Genomic DNA, 20558 nt, shown 5'->3' on the forward strand with positions numbered 1-20558 from the left:
CCCTGAACTGTCTCCGTGTCCGTGACTGTGGACTGCAGTCATCGGGCTCCTGGACAGGACGTAGCCCTGAACTGTCTCCGTGTCCGTGACTGTGGACTGCAGTCATCGGGCTCCTGGACAGGACGTAGCCCTGAACTGTCTCCATGACTGTGGACTGAAGTCATTGGGCTCCTGGACCGGACGTAGCCCTGAACTGTCTCCGTATCCGTGACTGTGGACTGCAGTCATCGGGCTCCTGAACAGGACGTAGGCCTGAACTGTCTCCCTGTCCGTGACTGTGGACTGCAGTCATCGGGCTCCTGGACAGGACGTAGCCCTGAACTGTCTCCGTGACTGTGGACTGCAGTCATCGGGCTCCTGGACAGGACGTAGCCCTGAACTGTCTCCGTGTCCGTGACTGTGGACTGCAGTCATCGGGCTCCTGGACAGGACGTAGCCCTGAACTGTCTCCGTGTCCGTGACTGTGGACTGCAGTCATCGGGCTCCTGGACAGGACGTAGCCCTGAACTGTCTCCGTGTCCGTGACTGTGGACTGCAGTCATCGGGCTCCTGGACAGGACGTAGCCCTGAAATGTCTCCGTGACTGTGGACTGCAGTCATCGGGCTCCTGGACAGGACGTAGCCCTGAACTGTCTCCGTGACTGTGGACTGCAGTCACCGGGCTCTTGGACAGGACGTAGCCCTGAACTGTCTCCGTGTCCTGACTGTGGACTGCAGTCATCGGGCTCCTGGACAGGACGTAGCCCTGAACTGTCTCCGTGTCCGTGACTGTGGACTGCAGTCATCGGGCTCCTGGACAGGACGTAGCCCTGAACTGTCTCCGTGTCCGTGACTGTGGACTGCAGTCATCGGGCTCCTGGACAGGACGTAGCCCTGAACTGTCTCCGTGTCCGTGACTGTGGACTGCAGTCATCGGGCTCCTGGACAGGACGTAGCCCTGAACTGTCTCCGTGACTGTGGACTGCAGTCATCGGGCTCCTGGACAGGACGTAGGCCTGAACTGTCTCCGTGTCCGTGACTGTGGACTGCAGTCATCGGGCTCCTGGACAGGACGTAGCCCTGAACTGTCTCCGTGACTGTGGACTGCAGTCATCGGGCTCCTGGACAGGACGTAGCCCTGAACTGTCTCCGTGACTGCAGACTGCAGTCATCGAGCTCCTGAACAGGACGTCGCCCTCAACTGTCTCCGTGACCGTGCTGTGGACTGCAGTCATCGGGCTCGTGGACAGGACGTAGCCCTGAACTGTCTCCATGTCCGTGAATGTGGACTGCAGTCATCGGGCTCCTGGACAGGACATAGGCCTGAACTGTCTCCGTGACTGTGGACTGCAGTCATCGGGCTCCTGGACAGGACGTAGGCCTGAACTGTCTCCGTGACTGTGGACTGCAGTCATCGGGCTCCTGGACAGGACGTAGCCCTGAACTGTCTCCGTGACCGTGCTGTGGACTGCAGTCATCGGGCTCGTGGACAGGACGTAGCCCTGAACTGTCTCCGTGTCCGTGACTGTGGACTGCAGTCATCGGGCTCCTGGACAGGACTTAGCCCTGAAATGTCTCCGTGTCCGTGACTGTGGACTGCTGTCATCGGGCTCCTGGACAGGACGTAGCCCTGAACTGTCTCCGTGTCCGTGACTGTGGACTGCAGTCATCGGGCTCCTGGACAGGACGTAGCCCTGAACTGTCTCCGTGTCCGTGACTGTGGACTGCAGTCATCGGGCTCCTGGACAGGACGTAGCCCTGAACTGTCTCCGTGACTGTGGACTGCAGTCATCGGGCTCCTGGACAGGACGTAGGCCTGAACTGTCTCCGTGACTGTGGACTGCAGTCATCGGGATCCTGGACAGGATGTAGCCCTGAACTGTCTCCGTGACTGTGGACTGCATTCATCTGGCTCCTGGACAGGACGTAGCCCTGAACTGTCTCCGTGACTGTGGACTGCAGTCATCGGGCTCCTGGACAGGACGTAGCACTGAACTGTCTCCGTGACTGTGGACTGCAGTCATCGGGCTCCTGGACAGGACATAGGCCTGAACTGTCTCCGTGACTGTGGACTGCAGTCATCGGGATTCTGGACAGGATGTAGCCCTGAACTGTCTCCGTGACTGTGGACGGCAGTCATCAGGCTCCTGGACAGGACGTAGCACTGGACTGTCTCCGTGACTGTGGACTGCAGTCATCAGGCTCCTGGACAGGACATAGCACTGAACTGTCTCAGTGAATGTTGACTGCAGTCATCGGGCTCCTGGACAGGACGTAGCCCTGAACTGTCTCCGTGTCCGTGACTGTGGACTGCAGTCATTGGTCTCCTGGACAGGACGTAGCCCTGAACTGTCTCCGTGACTGTGGACTGCAGTCATCGGGCTCCTGGACAGGACGTAGCCCTGAACTGTCTCCGTGTCCGTGACTGTGGACTGCAGTCATCGGGCTCCTGGACAGGACGTAGGCCTGAACTGTCTCCCTGTCCGTGACTGTGGACTGCAGTCATCGTGCTCCTGGACAGGACGTAGCCCTGAAATGTCTCCGTGTCCGTGACTGTGGACAGCAGTCATCGGGCTCCTGGACAGGACGTAGCCCTGAACTGTCTCCGTGTACGTGACTGTGGACTGCAGTCATCGGGCTCCTGGACAGGACGTAGCCCTGAACTGTCTCCGTGACTCTGTGGACTGCAGTCATCGGGCTCCTGGACAGGACGTAGCCCTGAACTGTCTCCGTGTCCGTGACTGTGGACTGCAGTCATCGGGCTCCTGGACAGGACGTAGCCCTGAACTGTCTCCGTGACTGTGGACTGCAGTCATCGGGCTCCTGGACAGGACGTAGGCCTGAACTGTCTCCGTGTCCGTGACTGTGGACTGCAGTCATCGGGCTCCTGGACAGGACGTAGCCCTGAACTGTCTCCGTGTCCGTGACTGTGGACTGCAGTCATCGGGCTCCTGGACAGGACGTAGCCCTGAACTGTCTCCGTGACTGTAGACTGCAGTCATCGAGCTCCTGAACAGGACGTCGCCCTCAACTGTCTCCGTGACCGTGCTGTGGACTGCAGTCATCGGGCTCCTGGACAGGACGTAGCCCTGAACTGTCTCCGTGTCCGTGACTGTGGACTGCAGTCATCGGGCTCCTGGACAGGACGTAGGCCTGAACTGTCTCCGTGACTGTGGACTGCAGTCATCGGTCTCCTGGACAAGACGTAGGCCTGAACTGTCTCCGTGTCTGTGGACTGCAGTCATCGGGATCCTGGACAGGATGTAGCCCTGAACTGTCTCCGTGACCGTGCTGTGGACTGCAGTCATCGGGCTCCTGGACAGGACGTAGCCCTGAACTGTCTCCGTGTCCGTGACTGTGGACTGCAGTCATCGGGCTCCTGGACAGGACGTAGCCCTGAACTGTCTCCGTGTCCGTGACTGTGGACTGCAGTCATCGGGCTCCTGGACAGGACGTAGCCCTGAACTGTCTCCGTGTCCGTGACTGTGGACTGCAGTCATCGGGCTCCTGGACAGGACGTAGCCCTGAACTGTCTCCGTGTCCGTGACTGTGGACTGCAGTCATCGGGCTCCTGGACAGGACGTAGCCCTGAACTGTCTCCGTGACTGTGGACTGCAGTCATCGGTCTCCTGGACAAGACGTAGGCCTGAACTGTCTCCGTGACTGTGGACTGCAGTCATCTGGCTCCTGGACAGGACGTAGCCCTGAACTGTCTCCGTGACTGTGGACTGCAGTCATCGGGCTCCTGGACAGGATGTAGCCCTGAACTGTCTCCGTGACTGTGGACTGCAGTCATCGGGATTCTGGACAGGATGTAGCCCTGAACTGTCTCCGTGACTGTGGACGGCAGTCATCAGGCTCCTGGACAGGACGTAGCACTGAACTGTCTCCGTGACTGTGGACTGCAGTCATCGGGCTCCTGGACAGGACGTAGCCCTGAACTGTCTCCGTGTCCGTGACTGTGGACTGCAGTCATCGGGCTCCTGGACAGGACGTAGCCCTGAACTGTCTCCGTGTCCGTGACTGTGGACTGCAGTCATCGGGCTCCTGGACAGGACGTAGCCCTGAACTGTCTCCGTGTCCGTGACTGTGGACTGCAGTCATCGGGCTCCTGGACAGGACGTAGGCCTGAACTGTCTCCCTGTCCGTGACTGTGGACTGCAGTCATCGTGCTCCTGGACAGGACGTAGCCCTGAAATGTCTCCGTGTCCGTGACTGTGGACTGCAGTCATCGGGCTCCTGGACAGGACGTAGCCCTGAACTGTCTCCGTGTCCGTGACTGTGGACTGCAGTCATCGGGCTCCTGGACAGGACGTAGCCCTGAACTGTCTCCGTGTCCGTGACTGTGGACTGCAGTCATCGGTCTCCTGGACAGGACGTAGCCCTGAACTGTCTCCGTGTCCGTGACTGTGGACTGCAGTCATCGGGCTCCTGGACAGGACGTAGCCCTGAACTGTCTCCATGACTGTGGACTGCAGTCATCGGGCTCCTGGACCGGACGTAGCCCTGAACTGTCTCCGTGTCCGTGACTGTGGACTGCAGTCATCGGGCTCCTGGACAGGACGTAGGCCTGAACTGTCTCCGTGTCCGTGACTGTGGACTGCAGTCATCGGGCTCCTGGACAGGACGTAGCCCTGAACTGTCTCCGTGACTGTGGACTGCAGTCATCGGGCTCCTGGACAGGGCGTAGGCCTGAACTGTCTCCGTGTCCGTGGCTGTGGACTGCAGTCATCGGGCTCCTGGACAGGACGTAGCCCTGAACTGTCTCCGTGTCCGTGACTGTGGACTGCAGTCATCGGGCTCCTGGACAGGACGTAGCCCTGAACTGTCTCCGTGTCCGTGACTGTGGACTGCAGTCATCGGGCTCCTGGACAGGACGTAGCCCTGAACTGTCTCCGTGTCCGTGACTGTGGACTGCAGTCATCGGGCTCCTGGACAGGACGTAGCCCTGAACTGTCTCCGTGTCCGTGACTGTGGACTGCAGTCATCGGGCTCCTGGACAGGACGTAGGCCTGAACTGTCTCCGTGTCCGTGACTCTGGACTGCAGTCATCGGGCTCCTGGACAGGACGTAGGCCTGAACTGTCTCCGTGTCCGTGACTGTGGACTGCAGTCATCGGGCTCCTGGACAGGACGTAGCCCTGAACTGTCTCCGTGACTGTGGACTGCAGTCATCGGGCTCCTGGACAGGACGTAGCCCTGAACTGTCTCCGTGACTGTAGACTGCAGTCATCGAGCTCCTGAACAGGACGTCGCCCTGAACTGTCTCCGTGACCGTGCTGTGGACTGCAGTCATCGGGCTCGTGGACAGGACGTAGCCCTGAACTGTCTCCGTGTCCGTGACTGTGGACTGCAGTCATCGGGCTCCTGGACAGGACATAGGCCTGAACTGTCTCCGTCACTGTGGACTGCAGTCATTGGGCTCCTGGACAGGACGTAGGCCTGAACTGTCTCCGTGACTGTGGACTGCAGTCATCGGGATCCTGGACAGGATGTAGCCCTGAACTGTCTCCGTGACCGTGCTGTGGACTGCAGTCATCGGGCTCGTGGACAGCACGTAGCCCTGAACTGTCTCCGTGTCCGTGACTGTGGACTGCAGTCATCGGGCTCCTGGACAGGACTTAGCCCTGAACTGTCTCCGTGTCCGTGACTGTGGACTGCTGTCATCGGGCTCCTGGACAGGACGTAGCCCTGAACTGTCTCCGTGTCCGTGACTGTGGACTGCAGTCATCGGGCTACCGGACAGGACGTAGCCCTGAACTGTCTCCGTGTCCGTGACTGTAGACTGCAGTCATCGGGCTCCTGGACAGGACGTAGCTCTAAACTGTCTCCGTGACTGTGGACTGCAGTCATCGGGCTCCTGGACAGGACATAGGCCTGAACTGTCTCCGTGACTGTGGACTGCAGTCATCGGGATCCTGGACAGGATGTAGCCCTGAACTGTCTCCGTGACTGTGGACTGCATTCATCTGGCTCCTGGACAGGACGTAGCCCTGAACTGTCTCCGTGACTGTGGACTGCAGTCATCAGGCTCCTGGACAGGACGTAGCACTGAACTGTCTCCGTGACTGTGGACTGCAGTCATCGGGCTTCTGCACAGGACATAGGCCTGAACTGTCTCCGTGACTGTGGACTGCAGTCATCGGGATTCTGGACAGGATGTAGCCCTGAACTGTCTCCGTGACTGTGGACTGCATTCATCTGGCTCCTGGACAGGACGTAGCCCTGAACTGTCTCCGTGACTGTGGACTGCAGTCATCAGGCTCCTGGACAGGACGTAGCACTGAACTGTCTCCGTGACTGTTGACTGCAGTCATCGGGCTCCTGGACAGGACGTAGCCCTGAACTGTCTCCGTGTCCGTGACTGTGGACTGCAGTCATTGGTCTCCTGGACAGGACATAGCCCTGAACTGTCTCCATGACTGTGGACTGCAGTCATCGGGCTCCTGGACAGGACGTAGCCCTGAACTGTCTCCGTGTCCGTGACTGTGGACTGCAGTCATCGGGCTCCTGGACAGGACGTAGGCCTGAACTGTCTCCCTGTCCGTGACTGTGGACTGCAGTCATCGTGCTCCTGGACAGGACGTAGCCCTGAAATGTCTCCGTGTCCGTGACTGTGGACAGCAGTCATCGGGCTCCTGGACAGGACGTAGCCCTGAACTGTCTCCGTGTCCGTGACTGTGGACTGCAGTCATCGGGCTCCTGGACAGGACGTAGCCCTGAACTGTCTCCGTGTCCGTGACTGTGGACTGCAGTCATCGGGCTCCTGGACAGGACGTAGCCCTGAACTGTCTCCGTGTCCGTGACTGTGGACTGCAGTCATCGGGCTCCTGGACAGGACGTAGCCCTGAACTGTCTCCGTGACTGTGGACTGCAGTCATCGGGCTCCTGGACAGGACGTAGCCCTGAACTGTCTCCGTGTCCGTGACTGTGGACTGCAGTCATCGGGCTCCTGGACAGGACGTAGGCCTGAACTGTCTCCGTGTCCGTGACTGTGGACTGCAGTCATCGGGCTCCTGGACAGGACGTAGCCCTGAACTGTCTCCGTGACTGTGGACTGCAGTCATCGGGCTCCTGGACAGGACGTAGCCCTGAACTGTCTCCGTGTCCGTGACTGTGGACTGCAGTCATCGGGCTCTTGGACAGGACGTAGCCCTGATCTGTCTCCGTGTCCGTGACTGTGGACTGCAGTCATCGGGCTCCTGGACAGGACGTAGCCCTGAACTGTCTCCGTGTCCGTGACTGTGGACTGCAGTCATCGGGCTCCTGGACAGGACGTAGACCTGAACTGTCTCCGTGTCCGTGACTGTGGACTGCAGTCATCGGGCTCCTGGACAGGACGTAGCCCTGAACTGTCTCCGTGTCCGTGACTGTGGACTGCAGTCATCGGGCTCCTGGACAGGACGTAGCCCTGAACTGTCTCCGTGACTGTGGACTGCAGTCATCGGGCTCCTGGACAGGACGTAGCCCTGAACTGTCTCCGTGACTGTGGACTGCAGTCATCGGGCTCCTGGACAGGGCGTAGGCCTGAACTGTCTCCGTGTCCGTGGCTGTGGACTGCAGTCATCGGGCTCCTGGACAGGACTTAGCCCTGAAATGTCTCCGTGTCCGTGACTGTGGACTGCTGTCATCAAGCTCCTGGACAGGACGTAGCCCTGAACTGTCTTCGTGTCCGTGACTGTGGACTGCAGTCATCGGGCTCCGGACAGGACGTAGGCCTGAACTGTCTCCGTGTCCGTGACTGTGGACTGCAGTCATCGGGCTCCTGGACAGGACGTAGGCCTGAACTGTCTCCGTGTCCGTGACTGTGGACTGCAGTCATCGGGCTCCTGGACAGGACGTAGCCCTGAACTGTCTCCGTGACTGTGGACTGCAGTCATCGGGCTCCTGGACAGGACGTAGCCCTGAACTGTCTCCGTGACTGTAGACTGCAGTCATCGAGCTCCTGAACAGGACGTCGCCCTGAACTGTCTCTGTGACCGTGCTGTGGACTGCAGTCATCGGGCTCGTGGACCGGACGTAGCCCTGAACTGTCTCCGTGTCCGTGACTGTGGACTGCAGTCATCGGGCTCCTGGACAGGACGTAGGCCTGAACTGTCTCCGTCACTGTGGACTGCAGTCATTGGGCTCCTGGACAGGACGTAGGCCTGAACTGTCTCCGTGACTGTGGACTGCAGTCATCGGGATCCTGGACAGGATGTAGCCCTGAACTGTCTCCGTGACCGTGCTGTGGACTGCAGTCATCGGGCTCGTGGACAGGACGTAGCCCTGAACTGTCTCCGTGTCCGTGACTGTGGACTGCAGTCATCGGGCTCCTGGACAGGACGTAGCCCTGAACTGTCTCCGTGTCCGTGACTGTGGACTGCAGTCATCGGGCTCCTGGACAGGACGTAGCCCTGAACTGTCTCCGTGTCCGTGACTGTGGACTGCAGTCATCGGGCTCCTGGACAGGACGTAGCCCTGAACTGTCTCCGTGACTGTGGACTGCAGTCATCGGGCTCCTGGACAGGACGTAGCCCTGAACTGTCTCCGTGTCCGTGACTGTGGAATGCAGTCATCGGGCTTCTGCACAGGACATAGGCCTGAACTGTCTCCGTGACTGTGGACTGCAGTCATCGGGCTCCTGGACAGGACGTAGGCCTGAACTGTCTCCGTGACTGTGGACTGCAGTCATCGGGCTCCTGGACAGGACGTAGCCCTGAACTGTCTCCGTGACCGTGCTGTGGACTGCAGTCATCGGGCTCGTGGACAGGACGTAGCCCTGAACTGTCTCCGTGTCCGTGACTGTGGACTGCAGTCATCGGGCTCCTGGACAGGACTTAGCCCTGAAATGTCTCCGTGTCCGTGACTGTGGACTGCTGTCATCGGGCTCCTGGACAGGACGTAGCCCTGAACTGTCTCCGTGTCCGTGACTGTGGACTGCAGTCATCGGGCTACCGGACAGGACGTAGCCCTGAACTGTCTCCGTGTCCGTGACTGTGGACTGCAGTCATCGGGCTCCTGGACAGGACGTAGCCCTGAACTGTCTCCGTGACTGTGGACTGCAGTCATCGGGCTCCTGGACAGGACGTAGGCCTGAACTGTCTCCGTGACTGTGGACTGCAGTCATCGGGTTCCTGGACAGGACGTAGCCCTGAACTGTCTCCGTGACTGTGGACTGCATTCATCTGGCTCCTGGACAGGACGTAGCCCTGAACTGTCTCCGTGACTGTGGACTGCAGTCATCGGGCTCCTGGACAGGACGTAGCCCTGAACTGTCTCCGTGACTGTGGACTGCAGTCATCGGGCTCCTGGACAGGACATAGGCCTGAACTGTCTCCGTGACTGTGGACTGCAGTCATCGGGATTCTGGACAGGATGTAGCCCTGAACTATCTCCGTGACTGTGGACTGCATTCATCTGGCTCCTGGACAGGATGTAGCCCTGAACTATCTCCGTGACTGTGGACTGCAGTCATCAGGCTCCTGGACAGGACGTAGCCCTGAACTGTCTCCGTGACTGTGGACTGCAGTCATCGGGCTCCTGGACAGGACGTAGCCCTGAACTGTCTCCGTGTCCGTGACTGTGGACTGCAGTCATCGGGCTCCTGGACAGGACGTAGCCCTGAACTGTCTCCGTGTCCGTGACTGTGGACTGCAGTCATCGGGCTCCTGGACAGGACGTAGCCCTGAACTGTCTCCGTGTCCGTGACTGTGGACTGCAGTCATCGGGCTCCTGGACAGGACGTAGGCCTGAACTGTCTCCCTGTCCGTGACTGTGGACTGCAGTCATCGTGCTCCTGGACAGGACGTAGCCCTGAAATGTCTCCGTGTCCGTGACTGTGGACAGCAGTCATCGGGCTCCTGGACAGGACGTAGCCCTGAACTGTCTCCGTGTCCGTGACTGTGGACTGCAGTCATCGGGCTCCTGGACAGGACGTAGCCCTGAACTGTCTCCGTGTCCGTGACTGTGGACTGCAGTCATCGGTCTCCTGGACAGGACGTAGCCCTGAACTGTCTCCGTGTCCGTGACTGTGGACTGCAGTCATCGGGCTCCTGGACAGGACGTAGCCCTGAACTGTCTCCATGACTGTGGACTGAAGTCATTGGGCTCCTGGACCGGACGTAGCCCTGAACTGTCTCCGTGTCCGTGACTGTGGACTGCAGTCATCGGGCTCCTGAACAGGACGTAGGCCTGAACTGTCTCCCTGTCCGTGACTGTGGACTGCAGTCATCGTGCTCCTGGACAGGACGTAGCCCTGAAATGTCTCCGTGACTGTGGACTGCAGTCATCGGGCTCCTGGACAGGACGTAGCCCTGAACTGTCTCCGTGACTGTGGACTGCAGTCATCGGGCTCTTGGACAGGACGTAGCCCTGAACTGTCTCCGTGTCCGTGACTGTGGACTGCAGTCATCGGGCTCCTGGACAGGACGTAGCCCTGAACTGTCTCCGTGTCCGTGACTGTGGACTGCAGTCATCGGGCTCCTGGACAGGACGTAGACCTGAACTGTCTCCGTGTCCGTGACTGTGGACTGCAGTCATCGGGCTCCTGGACAGGACGTAGCCCTGAACTGTCTCTGTGTCCGTGACTGTGGACTGCAGTCATCGGGCTCCTGGTCAGGACGTAGGCCTGAACTGTCTCCCTGTCCGTGACTGTGGACTGCAGTCATCGGGCTCCTGGACAGGACGTAGCCCTGAACTGTCTCCGTGTCCGTGACTGTGGACTGCAGTCATCGGGCTCCGGACAGGACGTAGCCCTGAACTGTCTCCGTGTCCGTGACTGTGGACTGCAGTCATCGGGCTCCTGGACAGGACGTAGCCCTGAACTGTCTCCGTGACTGTGGACTGCAGTCATCGGGCTTCTGCACAGGACATAGGCCTGAACTGTCTCCGTGACTGTGGACTGCAGTCATCGGGATTCTGGACAGGATGTAGCCCTGAACTGTCTCCGTGACTGTGGACTGCATTCATCTGGCTCCTGGACAGGACGTAGCCCTGAACTGTCTCCGTGACTGTGGACTGCAGTCATCAGGCTCCTGGACAGGACGTAGCACTGAACTGTCTCCGTGACTGTGGACTGCAGTCATCGGGCTCCTGGACAGGACGTAGCCCTGAACTGTCTCCGTGTCCGTGACTGTGGACTGCAGTCATCGGGCTCCTGGACAGGACGTAGCCCTGAACTGTCTCCGTGACTGTGGACTGCAGTCATCGGGCTCCTGGACAGGACGTAGCCCTGAACTGTCTCCGTGTCCGTGACTGTGGACTGCAGTCATCGGGCTCCTGGACAGGACGTAGCCCTGAACTGTCTCCCTGTCCGTGACTGTGGACTGCAGTCATCGGGCTCCTGGACAGGACGTAGCCCTGAAATGTCTCCGTGTCCGTGACTGTGGACTGCAGTCATCGGGCTCCTGGACAGGACGTAGCCCTGAACTGTCTCCGTGTACGTGACTGTGGACTGCAGTCATCGGGCTCCTGGACAGGACGTAGCCCTGAACTGTCTCCGTGTCCGTGACTGTGGACTGCAGTCATCGGGCTCCTGGACAGGACGTAGCCCTGAACTGTCTCCGTGTCCGTGACTGTGGACTGCAGTCATCGGGCTCCTGGACAGGACGTAGCCCTGAACTGTCTCCGTGACTGTGGACTGCAGTCATCGGGCTCCTGGACAGGACGTAGCCCTGAACTGTCTCCGTGTCCGTGACTGTGGACTGCAGTCATCGGGCTCCTGGACAGGACGTAGGCCTGAACTGTCTCCGTGTCCGTGACTGTGGACTGCAGTCATCGTGCTCCTGGACAGGACGTAGCCCTGAAATGTCTCCGTGACTGTGGACTGCAGTCATCGGGCTCCTGGACAGGACGTAGCCCTGAACTGTCTCCGTGACTGTGGACTGCAGTCATCGGGCTCCTGGACAGGACGTAGCCCTGAACTGTCTCCGTGTCCGTGACTGTGGACTGCAGTCATCGGGCTCCTGGACAGGACGTAGCCCTGAACTGTCTCCGTGTCCGTGACTGTGGACTGCAGTCATCGGGCTCCTGGACAGGACGTAGACCTGAACTGTCTCCGTGTCCGTGACTCTGGACTGCAGTCATCGGGCTCCTGGACAGGACGTAGCCCTGAACTGTCTCCGTGTCCGGGACTGTGGACTGCAGTCATCGGGCTCCTGGACAGGACGTAGCCCTGAACTGTCTCCGTGTCCGTGACTGTGGACTGCAGTCATCGGGCTCCTGGACAGGACGTAGCCCTGAACTGTCTCCGTGACTGTGGACTGCAGTCATCGGGCTCCTGGACAGGACGTAGCCCTGAACTGTCTCCGTGATTGTGGACTGCAGTCATCGGGCTCCTGGACAGGACGTAGCCCTGAACTGTCTCCGTGACCGTGATGTGGACTGCAGTCATCGGGCTCCTGGACAGGACTAGCCCTGAACTGTCTCCGTGTCCGTGACTGTGGACTGCTGTCATCGGGCTCCTGGACAGGACGTAGCCCTGAACTGTCTTCGTGTCCGTGACTGTGGACTGCAGTCATCGGGCTCCCGGACAGGACGTAGCCCTGAACTGTCTCCGTGTCCGTGACTGTGGACTGCAGTCATCGGGCTCCTGGACAGGACGTAGCCCTGAACTGTCTCCGTGACTGTGGACTGCAGTCATCGGGCTCCTGGACAGGACATAGGCCTGAACTGTCTCCGTCACTGTGGACTGCAGTCATCGGGATCCTGGACAGGAAGTAGCCCTGAACTATCTCCGTAACTGTGGACTGCATTCATCTGGCTCCTGGACAGGACGTAGCCCTGAACTGTCTCCGTGACTGTGGACTGCAGTCATCGGGCTCCTGGACAGGACGTAGCCCTGAACTGTCTCCGTGACTGTGGACTGCAGTCATCGGGCTTCTGCACAGGACATAGGCCTGAACTGTCTCCGTGACTGTGGACTGCAGTCATCGGGCTCCTGGACAGGACGTAGCCCTGAACTGTCTCCGTGTCCGTGACTGTGGACTGCAGTCATCGGGCTCCTGGACAGGACGTAGCCCTGAACTGTCTCCGTGTCCGTGACTGTGGACTGCAGTCATCGGGCTCCTGGACAGGACGTAGCCCTGAACTGTCTCCGTGACTGTGGACTGCAGTCATCGGGCTCCTGGACAGGACGTAGCCCTGAACTGTCTCCGTGTCCGTGACTGTGGACTGCAGTCATCGGGCTCCTGGACAGGACGTAGCCCTGAACTGTCTCCGTGTCCGTGACTGTGGACTGCAGTCATCGGGCTCCTGGACAGGACGTAGCCCTGAACTGTCTCCGTGTCCGTGACTGTGGACTGCAGTCATCGGGCTCCTGGACAGGACGTAGCCCTGAACTGTCTCCGTGTCCGTGACTGTGGACTGCAGTCATCGGGCTCCTGGACAGGACGTAGCCCTGAACTGTCTCCGTGTCCGTGACTGTGGACTGCAGTCATCGGGCTCCTGGACAGGACGTAGCCCTGAACTGTCTCCGTGTCCGTGACTGTGGACTGCAGTCATCGGGCTCCTGGACAGGACGTAGCCCTGAACTGTCTCCGTGATGACTGTGGACTGCAGTCATCGGGCTCCTGGACAGGACGTAGCCCTGAACTGTCTCCGTGTCCGTGACTGTGGACTGCAGTCATCGGGCTCCTGGACAGGACGTAGCCCTGAACTGTCTCCGTGTCCGTGACTGTGGACTGCAGTCATCGGGCTCCTGGACAGGACGTAGCCCTGAACTGTCTCCGTGACTGTGGACTGCAGTCATCGGGCTCCTGGACAGGACGTAGGCCTGAACTGTCTCCGTGTCCGTGACTGTGGACTGCAGTCATCGGGCTCCTGGACAGGACGTAGCCCTGAACTGTCTCCGTGACTGTGGACTGCAGTCATCGGGCTCCTGGACAGGACGTAGCCCTGAACTGTCTCCGTGACCGTGCTGTGGACTGCAGTCATCGGGCTCCTGGACAGGACGTAGCCCTGAACTGTCTCCGTGTCCGTGACTGTGGACTGCAGTCATCGGGCTCCTGGACAGGACATAGGCCTGAACTGTCTCCGTGACTGTGGACTGCAGTCATCGGGCTCCTGGACAGGACGTAGCCCTGAACTGTCTCCGTGACTGTGGACTGCAGTCATCGGGCTCCTGGACAGGACGTAGCCCTGAACTGTCTCCGTGACCGTGCTGTGGACTGCAGTCATCGGGCTCCTGGACAGGACGTAGCCCTGAACTGTCTCCGTGTCCGTGACTGTGGACTGCAGTCATCGGGCTCCTGGACAGGACTTAGCCCTGAACTGTCTCCGTGTCCGTGACTGTGGACTGCTGTCATCGGGCTCCTGGACAGGACGTAGCCCTGAACTGTCTCCGTGTCCGTGACTGTGGACTGCAGTCATCGGGCTCCTGGACAGGACGTAGACCTGAACTGTCTCCGTGTCCGTGACTGTGGACTGCAGTCATCGGGCTCCTGGACAGGACGTAGCCCTGAACTGTCTCCGTGTCCGTGACTGTGGACTGCAGTCATCGGGCTCCTGGACAGGACGTAGCCCTGAACTGTCTCCGTGTCCGTGACTGTGGACTGCAGTCATCGGGCTCCTGGACAGGACGTAGCCCTGAACTGTCTCCGTGACTGTGGACTGCAGTCATCGGGCTCCTGGACAGGACGTAGCCCTGAACTGTCTCCGTGACTGTGGACTGCAGTCATCGGGCTCCTGGACAGGACGTAGCCCTGAACTGTCTCCGTGTCCGTGACTGTGGACTGCAGTCATCGGGCTCCTGGACAGGACTTAGCCCTGAACTGTCTCCGTGTCCGTGACTGTGGACTGCTGTCATCGGGCTCCTGGACAGGACGTAGCCCTGAACTGTCTCCGTGTCCGTGACTGTGGACTGCAGTCATCGGGCTCCTGGACAGGACGTAGCCCTGAACTGTCTCCGTGTCCGTGACTGTAGACTGCAGTCATCGGTCTACTGGACAGGACGTAGCTCTAAACTGTCTCCGTGACTGTGGACTGCAGTCATCGGGCTGCTGGACAGGACAAAGGCCTGAAATGTCTCCGTGACTGTGGACTGCAGTCATCGGGATCCTGGACAGGACGTAGCCCTGAACTGTCTCCGTGACTGTGGACTGCAGTCATCGGGCTCCTGGACAGGACGTAGCCCTGAACTGTCTCCGTGACTGTGGACTGCAGTCATCGGGCTCCTGGACAGGACGTAGCCCTGAACTGTCTCCGTGTCTGTGACTGTGGACTGCAGTCATCGGGCTCCTGGACAGGACGTAGGCCTGAACTGTCTCCGTGTCCGTGACTGTGGACTGCAGTCATCGTACTCCTGGACAGGACGTAGCCCTGAACTGTCTCCGTGTCCGTGACTGTGGACTGCAGTCATCGGGCTCCTGGACAGAACGTAGGCCTGAACTGTCTCCGTGTCCGTGACTGTGGACTGCTGTCATCGTACTCCTGGACAGGACGTAGCCCTGAACTGTCTCCGTGACTGTGGACTGCAGTCATCGGGCTCCTGGACAGGACGTAGCCCTGAACTGTCTCCGTGACTGTGGACTGCAGTCATCGAGCTCCTGGACAGGACGTAGCCCTGAACTGTCTCCGTGTCCGTGACTGTGGACTGCAGTCATCGGGCTCCTGGACAGGACGTAGCCCTGAACTGTCTCCGTGTCCGTGACTGTGGACTGCTGTCATCGGGCTCCTGGACAGGACGTAGCCCTGAACTGTCTCCGTGTCCGTGACTGTGGACTGCAGTCATCGGGCTCCGGACAGGACGTAGCCCTGAACTGTCTCCGTGTCCGTGACTGTAGACTGCAGTCATCGGGCTCCTGGACAGGACGTAGCTCTGAACTGTCTCCGTGACTGTGGACTGCAGTCATCGGGCTCCTGGACAGGACGTAGCCCTGAGCTGTCTCCGTGTCCGTGACTGTGGAATGCAGTCATCGGGCTCCTGGACAGGACGTAGGCCTGAACTGTCTCCGTGACTGTGGACTGCAGTCATCGGGCTCCTGGACAGGACGTAGGCCTGAACTGTCTGTCCGTGACTGTGGACTGCAGTCATCGTGCTCCTGGACAGGACGTAGCCCTGAACTGTCTCCGTGACTGTGGACTGCAGTCATCGGGCTCCTGGACAGGACGTAGCCCTGAACTGTCTCCGTGTCCGTGACTGTGGACTGCAGTCATCGGGCTCCTGGACAGGACGTAGGCCTGAACTGTCTCCCTGACCGTGACTGTGGACTGCAGTCATCGTGCTCCTGGACAGGACGTAGCCCTGAACTGTCTCCATGTCCGTGACTGTGGACTGCAGTCATCGGGCTCCTGGACAGGACGTAGCCCTGAACTGTCTCCATGTCCGTGACTGTGGACTGCAGTCATCGGGCTCCTGGACAGGACGTAGCCCTGAACTGTCTCCGTGTCCGTGACTGTGGACTGCAGTCATCGGGCTCCTGGACAGGACGTAGCCCTGAACTGTCTCCGTGACTGTGGACTGCAGTCATCGGGCTCCTGGACAGGACGTAGCCCTGAACTGTCTCCGTGACTGTGGACTGCAGTCATCGGGCTCCTGGACAGGACGTAGCCCTGAACTGTCTCCGTGTCCGTGACTGTGGACTGCAGTCATCGGGCTCCTGGACAGGACGTAGCCCTGAACTGTCTCCGTGTCCGTGACTGTGGACTGCAGTCATCGGGCTCCTGGACAGGACGTAGGCCTGAACTGTCTCCGTGTCCGTGACTGTGGACTGCAGTCATCGGGCTCCTGGACAGGACGTAGCCCTGAACTGTCTCCGTGTCCGTGACTGTGGACTGCAGTCATCGGGCTCCTGGACAGGACGTAGGCCTGAACTGTCTCCGTGTCCGTGACTGTGGACTGCAGTCATCGGGCTCCTGGACAGGACGTAGCCCTGAACTGTCTCCGTGACTGTGGACTGCAGTCATCGGGCTCCTGGACAGGACGTAGCCCTGAACTGTCTCCGTGACTGTGGACTGCAGTCATCGGGCTCCTGGACAGGACGTAGCCCTGAACTGTCTCCGTGTCCGTGACTGTGGACTGCAGTCATCGGGCTCCTGGACAGGACGTAGGCCTGAACTGTCTCCGTGACTGTGGACTGCAGTCATCGGGCTCCTGGACAGGACGTAGCCCTGAACTGTCTCCGTGACTGTGGACTGCAGTCATCGGGCTCCTGGACAGGACGTAGCCCTGAACTGTCTCCGTGACTGTGGACTGCAGTCATCGGGCTCCTGGACAGGACGTAGCCCTGAACTGTCTCCGTGACTGTGGACTGCAGTCATCGGGCTCCTGGACAGGACGTAGCCCTGAACTGTCTCCGTGTCCGTGACTGTGGACTGCAGTCATCGGGCTCCTGGACAGGACGTAGCCCTGAACTGTCTCCGTGACTGTGGACTGCAGTCATCGGGCTCCTGGACAGGACGTAGCCCTGAACTGTCTCCGTGTCCGTGACTGTGGACTGCAGTCATCGGGCTCCTGGACAGGACGTAGGCCTGAACTGTCTCCGTGTCCGTGACTGTGGACTGCAGTCATCGGGCTCCTGGACAGGACGTAGCCCTGAACTGTCTCCGTGTCCGTGACTGTGGACTGCAGTCATCGGGCTCCTGGACAGGACGTAGCCCTGAACTGTCTCCGTGTCCGTGACTGTGGACTGCAGTCATCGGGCTCCTGGACAGGACGTAGCCCTGAACTGTCTCCGTGTCCGTGACTGTGGACTGCAGTCATCGGGCTCCTGGACAGGACGTAGCCCTGAACTGTCTCCGTGTCCGTGACTGTGGACTGCAGTCATCGGGCTCCTGGACAGGACGTAGCCCTGAACTGTCTCCGTGACTGTGGACTGCAGTCATCGGGCTCCTGGACAGGACGTAGCCCTGAACTGTCTCCGTGTCCGTGACTGTGGACTGCAGTCATCGGGCTCGTGGACAGGACGTAGCCCTGAACTGTCTCCGTGTCCGTGACTGTGGACTGCAGTCATCGGGCTCCTGGACAGGACGTAGCCCTGAACTGTCTCCGTGTCCGTGACTGTGGACTGCAGTCATCGGGCTCCTGGACAGGGCGTAGGCCTGAACTGTCTCCGTGTCCGTGGCTGTGGCTGTGGACTGCAGTCATCGGGCTCCTGGACAGAACGTAGACCTGAACTGTCTCCGTGACTGTAGACTGCAGTCATCGAGCTCCTGAACAGGACGTAGCCCTGAACTGTCTCCGTGTCCGTGACTGTGGACTGCAGTCATCGGGCTCCTGGACAGGACGTAGCCCTGAACTGTCTCCGTGTCCGTGACTGTGGACTGCAGTCATCGGGCTCCTGGACAGGACGTAGGCCTGAACTGTCTCCGTGACTGTGGACTGCAGTCATCGGGCTCCTGGACAGGACGTAGGCCTGAACTGTCTCCGTGACTGTGGACTGCAGTCATCGGGCTCCTGGACAGGACGTAGCCCTGAACTGTCTCCGTGACCGTGCTGTGGACTGCAGTCATCGGGCTCGTGGACAGGACGTAGCCCTGAACTGTCTCCGTGTCCGTGACTGTGGACTGCAGTCATCGGGCTCCTGGACAGGACTTAGCCCTGAAATGTCTCCGTGTCCGTGACTGTGGACTGCTGTCATCGGGCTCCTGGACAGGACGTAGCCCTGAACTGTCTCCGTGTCCGTGACTGTGGACTGCAGTCATCGGGCTACCGGACAGGACGTAGCCCTGAACTGTCTCCGTGTCCGTGACTGTAGACTGCAGTCATCGGGCTCCTGGACAGGACGTAGCCCTGAACTGTCTCCGTGACTGTGGACTGCAGTCATTGGGCTCCTGGACAGGACGTAGGCCTGAACTGTCTCCGTGACTGTGGACTGCAGTCATCGGGATCCTGGACAGGATGTAGCCCTGAACTGTCTCCGTGACTGTGGACTGCAGTCATCGGGCTCCTGGACAGGACGTAGCCCTGAACTGTCTCCGTGACTGTGGACTGCAGTCATCGGGCTCCTGGACAGGACATAGGCCTGAACTGTCTCCGTGACTGTGGACTGCAGTCATCGGGATCCTGGACAGGATGTAGCCCTGAACTGTCTCCGTGACTGTGGACTGCATTCATCTGGCTCCTGGACAGGACGTAGCCCTGAACTGTCTCCGTGACTGTGGACTGCAGTCATCAGGCTCCTGGACAGGACGTAGCACTGAACTGTCTCCGTGACTGTGGACTGCAGTCATCGGGCTCCTGGACAGGACGTAGCCCTGAACTGTCTCCGTGTCCGTGACTGTGGACTGCAGTCATCGGGCTCCTGGACAGGACGTAGCCCTGAACTGTCTCCGTGTCCGTGACTGTGGACTGCAGTCATCGGGCTCCTGGACAGGACGTAGGCCTGAACTGTCTCCCTGTCCGTGACTGTGGACTGCAGTCATCGTGCTCCTGGACAGGACGTAGCCCTGAAATGTCTCCGTGTCCGTGACTGTGGACAGCAGTCATCGGGCTCCTGGACAGGACGTAGCCCTGAACTGTCTCCGTGTCCGTGACTGTGGACTGCAGTCATCGGGCTCCTGGACAGGACGTAGCCCTGAACTGTCTCCGTGTCCGTGACTGTGGACTGCAGTCATCGGGCTCCTGGACAGGACGTAGCCCTGAACTGTCTCCGTGTCCGTGACTGTGGACTGCAGTCATCGGGCTCCTGGACAGGACGTAGCCCTGAACTGTCTCCGTGACTGTGGACTGCAGTCATCGGGCTCCTGGACCGGACGTAGCCCTGAACTGTCTCCGTGTCCGTGACTGTGGACTGCAGTCATCGGGCTCCTGGACAGGACGTAGGCCCTGAACTGTCTCCCTGTCCGTGACTGTGGACTGCAGTCATCGGGCTCCTGGACAGGACGTAGCCCTGAACTGTCTCCGTGACTGTGGACTGCAGTCATCGGGCTCCTGGACAGGACGTAGCCCTGAACTGTCTCCGTGTCCGTGACTGTGGACTGCAGTCATCGGGCTCCTGGACAGGACGTAGCCCTGAACTGTCTCCGTGTCCGTGACTGTGGACTGCAGTCATCGGGCTCCTGGACAGGACGTAGACCTGAACTGTCTCCGTGTCCGTGACTGTGGACTGCAGTCATCGGGCTCCTGGACAGGACGTAGCCCTGAACTGTCTCTCTGTCCGTGACTGTAGACTGCAGTCATCGGGCTCCTGGACAGGACGTAGCCCTGAACTGTCTCCGTGACTGTGGACTGCAGTCATCGGGCTCCTGGACAGGACGTAGCCCTGAACTGTCTCCGTGACCGTGACTGTGGACTGCAGTCATCGGGCTCCTGGACAGGACGTAGCCCTGAACTGTCTCCGTGTCCGTGACTGTGGACTGCTGTCATCGGGCTCCTGGACAGGACATAGGCCTGAACTGTCTCCGTGACTGTGGACTGCAGTCATCGGGCTCCTGGACAGGACGTAGGCCTGAACTGTCTCCGTGACTGTGGACTGCAGTCATCGGGCTCCTGGACAGGACGTAGCCCTGAACTGTCTCCGTGACTGTGGACTGCATTCATCTGGCTCCTGGACAGGACGTAGCCCTGAACTGTCTCCGTGACTGTGGACTGCAGTCATCGGGCTCCTGGACAGGACGTAGCCCTGAACTGTCTCCGTGACTGTGGACTGCAGTCATCGGGCT

Source organism: Mobula hypostoma, chromosome 3 (assembly GCF_963921235.1).
Source record: "Mobula hypostoma chromosome 3, sMobHyp1.1, whole genome shotgun sequence".
In the NCBI taxonomy this organism is placed as follows: domain Eukaryota; kingdom Metazoa; phylum Chordata; class Chondrichthyes; order Myliobatiformes; family Myliobatidae; genus Mobula; species Mobula hypostoma.